The following is a 13,651-nucleotide window of genomic DNA, read 5'->3' as shown; positions in this document are numbered from 1 at the left end:
GCTGTAAAGGTCCTGAATGGATGGTAATGCAGTCCTTGTAATACGCTGTGCAGATTTGACCACTCTTTGTAGTGTCTTCCTGTCCTGGGCAGTGCTGTTGCCAAACCATGTTGTAATGCCACCAGTCAGTATGCTCTCAATGGTGCACCGGTAAAAATTGGTCAGTATAGTGCAGTCCATGCCAAATTTCCACAGTCGCCGCTGAAAAAAGAGCCTCTGTTTCGCTGTCCTTGTAACCACACCAATATGGTGGTCCAGCTCAGATCCTCACTGATGTTGATACCAAAAAATCTGAAACTTTTGACTCTCCACAGCTGTGCCCGCTATGTAAATGGGTGCATGTTCTCCCTGCAGCCGCCTGTAGTCCACTATCAACTCCTTGGTTTTTGCTACATTAAGCAACAGGCTGTTATGCTGACACCAGGATGTCATTGTTGCCACCTCTGCTCTGTAGGCAGACTCATCACCATTCTTGATGCAGCCGATAATGGTGGTGTCATCAGCAAACATAATGATAGTGTTGGACCTTTTTGTGGCTGCACAACCATAGGTGAACAGAGAGTACAACAGTGGGCTTAACACACAACTCTGTGGGGCACCAGTGCTGAGTGTTAGACTGGTGGGGTGATGTTACCTAGCCGTACTGCCTGTGTCCTGTCCAGCTGCACATGGAAGGACTGATGTTCCGGTCCTGTAGTTTTATGATGAGCCTGGATGGTACTATGGTGTTGAAAACGGAGCTGAAGTCGATGAAGAGCATCCGCACGTATATGTTGTTCTGATCCAAGTGAAAGAGAGCAGTGTTCAAGGCCAAAGCTACAACATCATCTGTAGACCTGTTCGGCCTATATGCAAACTGGAGTGGGTCTAATGCAGGTGACAGGCAGGATGTAATGTGGTCTTTGACTAACGTCTCAAAGCATTTCATCACAACAGGGCAACAGGGCGGTAATCATTGAGACAGCTCACTGATGGTTTCTTAGAGACTGGGATGATGGTGGCCCCCTTGAACCTATTGGGGACGACAGACTGCGACAGGGAGAGGTTAAAGATGTCAGTGAACACCTCTGCCAGTTCAGGAGCACAGGCCTTGAGAACACAGCCAGGGATGTTGTCAGGTCCTGGAGCTTTATGCACATTCACTCTAAGTGATAAGTTTAAGGTTGTTATAGAGGTTGTTAGCAATCTAAGGAAACCTCTATTCCCTTGTGTAGGCTACAGCATGCAGCCAACAAAGTATGTTGTTTTGTGTCTGTATTTGACTTTGGTGAATGTTATTTACATGCTGCGCATGTCATTGCATGTTCATATTAAGCTAATGTGGTCTTTATTTTCTCATTACAGCGTGAGTTTAGTTTTAACGGTGGATTTGGAGAAAAAGCTTCAAATAAATCTGTAGCAAGAAAGACACTTGTGCCTGCCAGTGTTTCATGGGATAATAGTATGCTACACTTGTAAATTACTTGTGTAATAAATACTGTGTTTTAATTTAACCAATTAAATAACCGTTTTCTGATTTTTTGGGGGAGGCGTTTAATCGAAGGTGCCATTTATTACACAATGTTCATTTTTGGTGCAGCGTTTATTCAAGGTCAACGTTTAATCAAAGAAAAACTGTAGTTTTCTTCCCAGCATGGGAAGGCCAAAGGATGTTTACAATTGTAGTAGGCCATTGATATGTTTTAAAAGTTCAGGGATGTAATTTGTTGGATAAGAAGCCCCCATCCCCCACTCCAGAGACAATTGATGACAGAGAGGTGCTGACATTAAGTTAAACATAGTCATGCGTTAAAGAGTAGAGTAAAAAATAGAGACAAAATGTGTACATGGATGTTGAAACTCAGTGCTCTGAGTTTGTGCATGTCAGTTTAGACAAACGTAGCCTTTTCAACCTCTAGGTTTAATTCTCTCTTTTATACATTTAAAGTTGGATTTGACATTTAACAGACATTTAATCATTTAGCAAGTTGTTTGACTCAAAAACCATAACGAAGTACATATGGTGTAAAAAATCTGCAGTCAAATTTGGCGAAATTGCTAGCTTGGATGTTATCTTTACATATAGATGGGTTGGTGGTTACAAACAATGAGGATGCGCACGCAGCTTCAAGGCAGAACAATGCCTACCATTTCACCTCTAGTTTATATGTTCCCACCCCCCCCCCCCCCCCCTTCTGAATAAAGTTAGATTTATCTGATTTGTTGATATCTGTTGCTATGAAAACCATTTTAGCCAAGCTAACTAACATTGTTTTTAGCTAGCTGACATTACCATTCAATCACTAACAAAACACGAATAGAAATACTTTGCTAACAGTCCTCACGTGTAATCAAAAGCTTGTAGTGAGATCACATGCATGACCCCCCGAGACAAGCTTTCATGTTTGCATCGCTAGCATCTCGTCATATTACACAGCCGGAAGACAGCTAGATAATAAATATTGTAGCGTCAGCGCCCTTGGGTACCCAGCATGCAGTGCACACCAAAAATACAAATAGCTGTGGAAAATAGTTTGGTTACAACAGCTGTGCAAGGGATTTCAGTTGTTGTGTTCGTTCACTTAAATGTGTGTAATGTTATTGTTTTTTACTTAAGATAATACTGTTGGTCACCCTGATTGTGCATGTTGTGTAGTTTAATGGGATCAGAGAGTCTGACCATGACAAAGTATTGTTAAGCTGCTGTACCATCACAAGGTACACTTGCTAACAGCTGGACATTAGCTATACCTTGCTCCAGTTCCCTACATGACTCTTGACAGTTGTTTGACTGAGACTCTAGAGAGAGCTAAATTCAGGTAGAGTTCTAATAGCCATGGTCTTCTAACCAGTTTCAGTTTTGAAAACAGTGTGACTGTGTATGGTATGTTTTTTGGGCTACTTCTAATACTCATACGGCTGCCGCATTTATGCCTTGGCATGACCTGCGCTGGGATAGAGGGAAACCGCATGGATGGGGAAAGTGTGTGGGCAGAGCAAGCAGTAGTAGTACATAACCTACACACTTCCTTTAGTGAAGTGTATCCTCACTTTCATGAAGTTATTGTTGTAATCAAAGCTTTTAAAGAATGGATCTCTGCATGATGGGCCTGACCAGAGCACAGGTGGCCTGACACAACACGCTTCAAAGTTGTCACTTTCAAAAGGGTGGCATTTTAACCCTGTCAGTCCAACATGTCTACAAGTTGGTACGGATGCCTTATTGCCAATGGGGAACAAATAAGTCTCAAGAACCCATAATGTCGGCAGCATGGATATTTCTCTACAGTGACAATTTGTGAAGAATTTCAAAAAATGACTTCAAATCAGCCATTGATCCAATTGTCTTGAAATGTTGTGTACATGTATGAAATACATGTCTGTGTCATGTCAATTTTGTAATGGTTTGCAATGCTGAGGAGGAACCCGCCATTGCTGCTTGCAGCTATATTTATTATTATTATTCTTAGGACTGGGTGTCTATGGCAGGCCCTAGAAGCGCTTGGTCGAAAGTTGTGAAATTTGGCACACTCATTAGGGACAGTCCCCTGGTCCAATTCACAAAGTTTCATGTCCCATACTAGGGCACTCTAGCGCCACCAATGGGTCAAAGTTGGACTTGTGTTTACACACGCAACTTTTGAACCGTATGACCCATTTTCAAAAATGAGGTACCATTGGATTACCTGGACCAAGACGAGTTCAACACACCCTATGGGGTCAATTTCCGGTTATATAGATTTTCCGCTATTTCCGGTTTTATCAAAAACCTTTGAAAGCCTACTCCTCCTACAATCTTTGTCAAATCTTCTTCAAAATTACCAGATATGCTCTTCAGACCAAGCCGCACAAAAGTTATGGTAGAGCATTTTGATACCCACAACCGTTTGTCCGTGACAGCCAATCAAAATCAGCAGAAAAGCCACCAAACAGGAAGTGAAGTCATATCTCAGCAGTTGTTTGAGGCAGTGAAACTAAATTTGGTACGCCGCCTCGGAACCTTATTCTGAGGATGTCCTCCAAAGATTGTGTCGTGACTAAAAGGGGGCGTGGCCGGAAGCATAAACGTGTTTTGGCTAATACCAGTTGAAGTGTTTACCTTAATAAAGTAATTTATTTGTCTCTTGATGTCTTGTGAGATATCAAGCCTGACTATTAACCCTTTGACGCGTACGAACACACCGGTGTGTTGAGAACTGGCTGGTCCCTGAAGCGTACCAACACACCGGTGTGTTGGAACGCGTCCTTTAGAACGTCCAATTTTGTTCAAAAACGTCACAATAGAGAGTTCAACATTAGCCTACATGTATATTATGAACATGTGTTTACCTTACCTTTACAAGTTAACCTTATCCATATGAAAACGTTCAGACAATTTAGTTTAGCTAATGTGAGCTAACAGCTAACCAAAAAATAACTCACGCTTCACTCACTGCACCTAGTAAACCATGATATTATCCGTTTTCCTTGACTTGGATATCACTTTCAACACTTTTTACTATAACCAACCAGAGATCGAAATAATATACATACACTGTATATTTGGAGAAAGTTTACCTGTATTATCTATATGAAAACGTTCAGACAATTTAGTTTAGCTAATGTTAGCTAACAGCTATCCAAAAATAACTCACGCTTTACTCACATCACCTAGTAGCTAAATGTGTTGAAAGTTTCAACACATTTTACTATTGTATAACCAACCAGAGATCGAAATAATAGATATACATTCACAAATATGCATCCAAAACATCCGACAAGCGTCTGTCTTTCGTCTCGTTTTCAGATACTAGAGGCCATCTTTGATTTTTTTGTGTTCCGGCAACAGATATGACCCTTGATGATGTACCACTTGACCCCGTACACCTCAGTATTTTCTCGTGAGAAGAGTAGGTTATCTCGTTGACCCTTTGACACCCACAATGCATTGAGTACTGAACAAAACAAAAAAACATGGAAGCCTACATTATCGGTATTAGCCAAGTTAGCTTGTCGACAGCTACACTACGATAATATATCATATCTATTCACTGTGGATTCACTTGTGTGAATATTTGAAAATCGGAACAGTAATGACAGTACTAAGTTATTAAAGTAAGTTAAAAAACCCACACGAACACATTTCTTAATTTTTACCACAGTATCCCTTTACTCATTTCAGGTACATGTCCAGGAAAGGGTACAATCTCGTCATTGTCACGTTACATATCAAGGAATATCATTACCACAAACATTCAGCACACAGCTATAAAAAATATATAAAAATTATTTAAAACCTTGATGCTGTGTAGGGGTAGGCAAGGCTTCCGTCAACATATCGTCAAAAAGGTACAGCATGTTTGAGTTGTGTGATGTACTGGCTATATTTAGGACATGATCCATTACACAGGATCCACTATGGACATCCAGGATCATGAAGGGCTTGGGATTTCTGGGTCTGTTGTCATGACAAATCAACTGGCATTTATTGTCATCATATACTCACAGTACACAATGAAATGAAACAACATTCTTCCAGGACCTAGACAACTACATAGAATTAGGTAAAAAAAGATTGGTCCAACAAGACAAGATCCAATTTGTGACAAATGCCTCAAGACACCAATAAGTGGGGATACTCTGAATGTAAACAAGTAGGCTAGTGCAAGGGAAACTGTGAATGTAAACATAACCTACCTAAAATCATATGTGGACATCAGTTATTGAGGTAGCAGCCATATGCAAAAAAAAAGAGTGGAGTGATGATGTACAGGAGCCTGGGGGTGCATGGGTTTGTCCACAATGCGTGTGGCTTTGGGGATGCAGCGTTTGTGATCTCTCTTCCGTCCTCACTGTCCTCTGCAGGCTGTGATGCAGCTCCTCGGGATGCTCTCTATAGTCCCTCTATGCAATGTGGTGAGGATGTGGGATGGGAGATGGGCTGTCAGCCTTTGCAACAAATAAACATGCTGCTGGTACATCAAGGAATTAGGTGTTCGACGGTCTCGTTGATGTTCAGCAAGGAATGGTCACTTTGTGCTGACCGTACTTGCCCGACACCTGAGAGAAGGCCATGTACTATACATGGACAGTTTGTACAGCAGCGCTGTCATTTTCTGTCTCTTGGAACGGGGCCTGTGCGGGCCAACATTCACCTGTAAAATTAGAAAGGGATATGTTCAATATATAGAAAACGGTCAACAGCAGGCAATCAAGTGGTATGACAAGTGGTGCGTTTCATTACCCTATGAAACATTACAGTCATACATTGCCGTCTTGTCATTTCAATAGGTTGTTAGATTGAATAAGCATAAAGTCTGGTTTATTCTACATGTCGTCCATCAACTAGCCCTAGCCCAGATTTTCCAAACAAATTACACTTGCCTCTCATTTTTGCTTGAACTGTGGCCTGACAATAAATGAGGAATACATTTTCTATCAACACGGAAATTAATGACAGTAGATGGTAGCAAGAGATCACAAAACATAGCCATCAATATAGAATGGATGTCTGAATTATTGTGTTTGCTTTAATTTGACTAAACATGGCAAGTTAGTAATCGCTAGTTACCTGAATAATACCCTTTACTACGAGCTAGCTAGCAAAAACATCAGATAGTGGAAACCAACCACAGGTCATGTTTTCGTCTCAATATCATGCCACAGGTATGTGTATATTTTGTGGGTATAAATAATCTACTCACCAGAAAAGCTTCCCAGATAAATTGAAGCCAACCAAAAAGGTTTGAAGGTATCCAAGCAGCATGAGCTTGCTTGATCGCCTTTCGTCGAGGTGTCTGGGAGTCATGTTCCAGTCTCGCCTATAGCTCAATTTGGTTGACGATCAACAGTTTTTGCTAATTTACTTGGCTATGTTACGTAGTTTGTGTAGTAGGATTATAACAAAGTAATGCAAGTGCATCTAGTCAGTCTAGCGTGTTACTAGGATTGTAATGTATCGTTTTGTTTTCGTTTAGCTGGCTTCCATCCAGTAACTTATTTTGTGAACACGGGCTGCGTTGCCAACTCAGAAGGTTTACGAGATGGAAGCCAGCTAGAGAAAACAAAACGATGCATAGCAATCAAATCAGACTGACTGGATGTATCCGAATTATTTTGTATTCGTTATAATCCGACCACACAAACAACGTAACATAGCCTAGTAAATTAGCAACAGCTAACTTGTTGATTGACTCTTTACTACACTACGAGCTAGCTAGTTTGGCAAAAACATCACCTCGTGAAATACAACAGTTCATGCTTTCATCTCAGTATCGTGCAAACTATATGGGTGGTATAATTTGAGTTATACAAATACTTCAGTCACCTTATTATGATACATTACAATCCTAGTAACACGCTAGACTGACTAGATGCACTTGCATTACTTTGTTATAATCCTACTACACAAACTACGTAACATAGCCAAGTAAATTAGCAAAAACTGTTGATCGTCAACCAAATTGAGCTATAGGCGAGACTGGAACATGACTCCCAGACACCTTGACGAAAGGCGATCAAGCAAGCTCATGCTGCTTGGATACCTTCAAACCTTTTTGGTTGGCTTCAATTTATCTGGGAAGCTTTTCTGGTGAGTAGATTATTTATACCCACAAAATATACACATACCTGTGGCATGATATTGAGACGAAAACATGACCTGTGGTTGGTTTCCACTATCTGATGTTTTTGCTAGCTAGCTCGTAGTAAAGGGTATTATTCAGGTAACTAGCGATTAGAGAGATGCTTATTAAGAATCTTGGAGGTTTAACCCCCTGTCTTAAACCAGAGGTGACGAGTCTCGGTGTAATCCTGGACTCAGATTTGAATTTCAACTCTCACATTAATAAAGTGACCAAAACAGCTTTCTTTCACCTGAGGAATATAGCAAAGGTACGACCATTCATAAACCAAAATGATGCAGAGAAGTTAATTCATGCTTTTATATCCAGCCGGCTGGACTACTGTAACGCACTTTTCACTGGTATTCCCAAGAAAACCACTGAAAGACTACAGCTCATTCAAAATTCTGCAGCTAGATTATTAACCAAAACTAAAAGGAGAGAACACATTAGTCCTGTCCTAGCTACTTTACACTGGCTCCCTGTTACCTTCAGAATTGACTTTAAGGTCCTTTTCCTCACATACAAAGCTCTACACGGACAAGGACCTAGCTACATTGCTAACTCCTTTATAAACTACACACCAGCTAGAACACTGCGATCATCAAATGCAGGCCTATTAGAGGTCACCAGAAGCAGTCATAAGAAGATTGGTGATTCGGCCTTTGTCAATTACGCCCCAAAACTATAGAACAAATTACCCATAAATATTAGGGAAGCAAACACTCTAGACATTTTTAAAAGACAGCTTAAAACCTACCTTTTTACCGAAGCATGTAAGTAATTTTATCTCAAAAGGGTTTTCCTACTTTTATTAATTATATTATTGTTACTTTTAAGATGCATGTTTAAAGTTGGTTTCTCTCTTGAACAGAGATCTTATTGGGATTTTTATTTTTGTTTGAATTGTTTATCACTTGTATTATTGTTTTTATTGATTTTATGTAAAGCACCTTGAGCTGCAATTCTTGTATGAAATGTGCTATATAAATAAAGTCTTACTTACTTACTTACCAGAATAATAGCCAAACTATCTACTTTGAAGGTTTCCGCCAGTCCCCTGAAGCGGAAGAAATACGTAACGAGAAGGTGGATAAACAAAACAACCAATGAATGGAGTATTCGTCACTAATACGGGGTGCAAACTAGGTCAATGGAAAATGCGAACCGAGAAATACTGAAATTGTATAGCAATTCAATTTTAATGCGTCATAATCAATTTCTGGAACGTTGAGTTTGATCCAAACTCACGCGCATAAAAAACTCACTCTGGGGGACCAGTCAAGGAATTTAGAACCTACGTGTGAAAGGGTTAATAACTTTTCATAAAATTCGAATGGACGTGGCCGCCATTTTGGATTTCATGGAAAAGTGTAAAAACCTTTTGCACGCCCCAATTTTTGTCCAATGTTTACCAAATTTGGCAAAGATGATCTTTAGACCCAGTTTCACAAAAGCAATCAGATGAATTTTCAATTTTCAAAAACGTTTGTTCGGTAGAGACGATCAAAAGCGGTGGCAAGGCCGCCAAACGAGGCCGCCAAACGAGGCCGCCAAACGAGGCCGCCAAACGAGGCCGCCAAACGAGGCGCAAGAGCATATCTCAGCAACCATTCGCGAGATTGTCACCAAACTTGGGTTCCATCGTTCCCATTAGGAGCAGAGGAGGCCTGCAGTGTTATACCAGAAAAATAACTTTGAACTTTGAAATATGATTTTCTCCCTGTGTAGTTGGTCCATGCTATCAAGTGTGCGATTGCTATTGATGTGTCGTGTTGGCTGGACCTTCCCTTGTCGTGTTTTTTGGAGGCTATGTCGGATTCCGAGCTGGAGTTGTTCGAGGAGGTCGTCCCGGTTCCGGGTTCTGCCTCCCCTGCTGCTCGACGCAGTTCCCGGCTCGTGGCTCGTCGGGGCTACGACGGGTCTGCGTTAGAGGCGGGTCTGCGCGCCATGGGCGTCCTTCCAGCGCCCGGGTTGGGGCTTTCCCAGCTCCGCGCCCTGGCCGTCGGGGTGGACTGCATGTCTCCTTGCCGAGTCCCGTCGCCCGAGGCTCCCCCTGTCTCCTCCGCTGCTCAAGGTCGGAAGCGTACAAGGAAGTCGCGCCGTCCGGAGGTGCTTGATTCGGACGCTGGGCCATCTACCGGCCCTGCCGTCGCTCCTCTGCCTGTTCCCGTTTCCGATCGGCCCGGGGAAGCCCTCTCTTCTACCCTTCTGGTCCTGGCGTCTTCCCTTCAATCCATCGATGCCCGCCTGCGGTCTCTGGAGAACGCCGGGGCTTCCGCTCCCGTGGCTGCGCCGCTCCCAGCCTCGGCGCCCCTCGTGCCCATGGAGGAGCCACTGCACACCCTGGCTTCCGCAGTAGCTGTTCTGTCAGCAGGTAGGCCTTACATCCCTTCGGGGGCTGACATTACCCCCCGCTTAAGATCCCACATCCTGCAAGGCAGGAATATCAATTTGATTCGTCTGATCCTCCCCTCGCCCGAGTGTGACGCGAGCGTCTCCACCAGCGATCAGTACAGCACGGTGCTCCGTTCTGCTGACCCCAGGTTGGCAAGGGACCTGTCTATCGGGGAGTTTCTAGTAGCTTTCGGGATCTTCCGCGATGTAGTGTGCTCCGTGTTTCCCCTTAGACGGCAGGAACTAGACGGCTACATGGCTCTGATTGGGGACCTGAATGCGCTACGGGAGAAACCTGTTCTACCAGTATCACAAAGAATTTTCGAGCAAGGCTGCTCGCTACGTTTCCCGGTCTAACGTGTTGCTGGACTGGTCCGTGCTGGATACCGAGCTGTTGGTAATGCTGGTTGGGGGCTCCCAGGCTGTGTCTTGCGGCACGTGCGGCGGCTTGGGGCATGCTGCTCCTCTCTGTCCACTGGTTCCGTTTCTCCCGGGGGATCCCGGGGCCCAGCCTCACGCTCGCGGGCTTGGTGCTGCCATCGGAAAGGCGAATGTGGACGTTCGTGGCCGCAAGGTGCACGTTGCTTCCAGGAGGGTCATCTGCAATAATTTCAATGAGAGTGTGTGCTCCTACGGCAATTGTAATTTCCTTCATGTTTGCAGCGGCTGTCAGGAAGCCCATCCGTGGTCTGTGTGTCCACGTCGGAGCCGCCCTCAGCGAGGGCGTCGTGGTGGTCCGAAGTAACGGCCGAGCACCCATCCACTCCAATAAATGTGTCTGCACTGGCTTTCGAACTCTCGTCCCATCCCGATTCCGTGTTCGTTGATCATCTACTCACGGGGCTGGCTCAAGGGTTCAGGGTGGGGGTTTCATGTCCATTGTCGTCGTCACTTGTTTTGAGCAATCTCCAGTCAGCGGTGCGGGAGCCGGCTGTCGTTTCCCAGCTGCTGGCCAGAGAGTGCGGTAAACGCTACGTGATAGGCCCGTTCGACTCGTCCCCTTTTCCACTGTTTCGCAGTACTCCCCTCGGCGTCGCTACGCGGAAGTATTCCGGTAAGAAACGTCTTATCCTGGACCTGTCTGCTCCGCACTCCGGTCAGATTCCCGGCATTAACGGGTTTATTCCCCTCGAGCCTTTTTCGCTTCACTATGCCACCGTGGACCACGCCATTAAGCTCATAAAGCTGGCAGGGTCCGGTGCCTGGCTTTCCAAAGCAGACATCACTGACGCGTTCAAGATCGTCCCCGTTCACCCGTCCCAGTGGCACTTGCTCGGGATGAAATGGGATAACCGGTTTTATTTCGCCGTGCGTCTCCCGTTCGGAAGCAGGAGCAGCCCCTCCATTTTCAACCGGGTTTCCGAGGCCCTTTGTTGGATCCTGTTAAACCGGGTCCGGGTCCCCGCGTTGCTCCACCTCTTAGACGATTTTCTCTTGGTGGATCCTCCGTCCGATGCGTCCGGCGCTTCCCTGCTGCAGTTAAAAAATCTGTTCCGCGGACTGGGCGTTCCCCTTTCTGACAAGAAAACTCTCGGGCCGGCCACTCGCCTCGAGTTTCTTGGTATCACGCTGGACACTGTTGAGATAAAGGCTTCCCTGCCGGTGGAGAAGCTCGAGCGAGCTTGGAGCATGCCCCGGTCGCTCGTGGTGTCTTCAGTCATGTCCAAGCGGCAGCTGCTGTCTCTCCTGGGGCACTTCAATTTCGCCATGCGCGTGATTCCCCAGGGCCGCTCGTTCATCTCCCGGTTGCTCGTTCTGGCGTCTTCCGTGTCTGGTTTGCTCGATCCAGTGTGCTTGGACGATGGTTGCCGGTCCGACTTATCGTTCTGGTTGCAATTGCTCGAGGGTTGGAACGGCGTGTCGTTCTTTTACGACGACGTTGTTCGGTCTTCGAACTCTCTGCGGTTTTTCACCGACGCCACGCCGTCCGTTGGTTTTGGGGGGTTCTATCAGGAGCAGTGGTTCGCCAGCCCGTGGCCCATGACTTCGCTGCGCCCGGTGCCTCTTCCGCCCTGTACGAAATCTACCCCGTCGTGGTCGCTTGTTACCTGTGGGGCCAGTCGTGGCGTCGTAAGCGTATAGCTGTGTTGTGCGACAATCAGGCCGTGGTGAGCATCATAAATAAGGGGCGCTCTAACTGCCCACTCATAATGTCATTCATGAGACGCATCACTTGGCTCTCCGTTACTCATAATTTCATCCTCACAGCACGTCACGTGCCGGGCCACGATAATGTTATAGCTGATTCCCTGTCCCGTTTCAATTTTCAGGTGTTCAGGGATCTGTGCCCGTACGCCAGCCAGTGGCCCTTGGCCGTCCCCCCCCTCGCGTCACTGGTCCTAGATTAGAAGAGCACTCCTTGCAGGCATATTTAGAGGTAGCCGAGGGTTATATGAGGAAGGGGTTGGCTGCTTCTACCCTTAGATCGTACGATTTCGCCTGGAGAATTTACGCTATGTTCTGTCTGTCTATGTCTGTCCCGCTGGTACCCGTGTGTGTTAACGTGGTGTGTGCTTTTGTGTGTCACTGCACTGATGTTCGCCACTTCCAGCCACGCTATATTAAAGGTCTGGTTGCGGGTATTCAATTCATTGCCAGATGCCATGATCCTTCGTTCCCCAGCCTTTTCACTAATCCAGCAGTCAAGCTCCTGTTCAAAGGCATAGGCAAAGCTTTACCCGCTAAGGTGGACGATAGACTCCCTTTCACTCTGTCTATTCTGCACGCCATGCTCTCGGTGCTCAGACGCGGCTTTTCCCCCTACATCGATTCCCTCTTGGATTGCACGTTTTTAATGGCTTTCTATGGGTTCTTACGGTGCGGGGAATTCACAACTCGGGCAAACGTGTTCAATCCTGCCAGTGATGTGTGTTTTTCTGACTTAACGTTTCACCCTGATTTCTTCATTCTGCTTCTCAAACATTCCAAAACCGGAGGCTCTTGCTCGATCATCATTGCTAACACGGGTGGTCCTTTCTGTCCTTTCTTATCTATGCTTAGGTACATAAAGAGGAGGTGCCCTGCCGATCCACTCTCCCCCCTCTTCTTAACCCCTAGCAATAATCCTATGTCACAATCCTGGTTCAGCCACCATCTAGCACAGGTCGTAGCCAAATGCAACCTTCCCCCTGGACGGTATTCAGGCCATTCATTTAGAATAGGCGCTGCAACGTCCGCTGCTTTGCAAGGGGTGTCCACTGCGTCTCTGCAGCAGCTGGGCCGCTGGTCTTCATCAGCGTACTCTTCGTATGTTCGTCCAGATTCTGCTGCCATCATCGAGGCTCAAAGATCGCTACGGCCCTAATGGCTCTCTGTGAGTACTTGCAAACAACTGGTGGTCGGTGTTGTTACTGTGTCTCTCGTTAAACTGTCTCGTGTTTACAGGCTCGATGCTAACGTTGCCTGCGGATACAGCTACTTGGTTTCTGTATGCAAACAGAGGGTCCCTGGTTCCGGCCTCTCTTGCTAGCACAAGTCACGAGGGCGTCGGTCCTCCTACCAACAAAGGCTCACGTGCACTCCAGCCGGCAAAGGCTGCTCACACACTCAAGGGTTTCGGCCCGGTAGCCTACATAGGGTCATCAGTACGCGGGGACGTCGGTCCTCCAGCCGGCACAGGCTGTTCACATAGACTCAAGGGCGTCAGCCCTATAGCACACTTAGACTCACGTACG

The 13,651-nt window shown here is 45.7% G+C and overlaps 1 protein-coding gene across 1 annotated transcript in view; it reads left to right on the top strand.

Annotated features, from left to right (window-relative positions):
* gcna (germ cell nuclear acidic peptidase) overlaps positions 1–13,651 on the top strand; it is a 387,394-nt gene that overhangs the window by 298,290 nt on the left and 75,453 nt on the right. The gene's annotated exons all lie outside the window — the stretch shown is intronic.

The sequence above is a fragment of the Osmerus eperlanus genome, chromosome 13, assembly GCF_963692335.1.
Source record: "Osmerus eperlanus chromosome 13, fOsmEpe2.1, whole genome shotgun sequence".
NCBI classification, from domain to species: domain Eukaryota; kingdom Metazoa; phylum Chordata; class Actinopteri; order Osmeriformes; family Osmeridae; genus Osmerus; species Osmerus eperlanus.
Note: the sequence above shows the minus strand (reverse complement) of the source record. Positions and strands in the feature narration are given on the sequence as shown.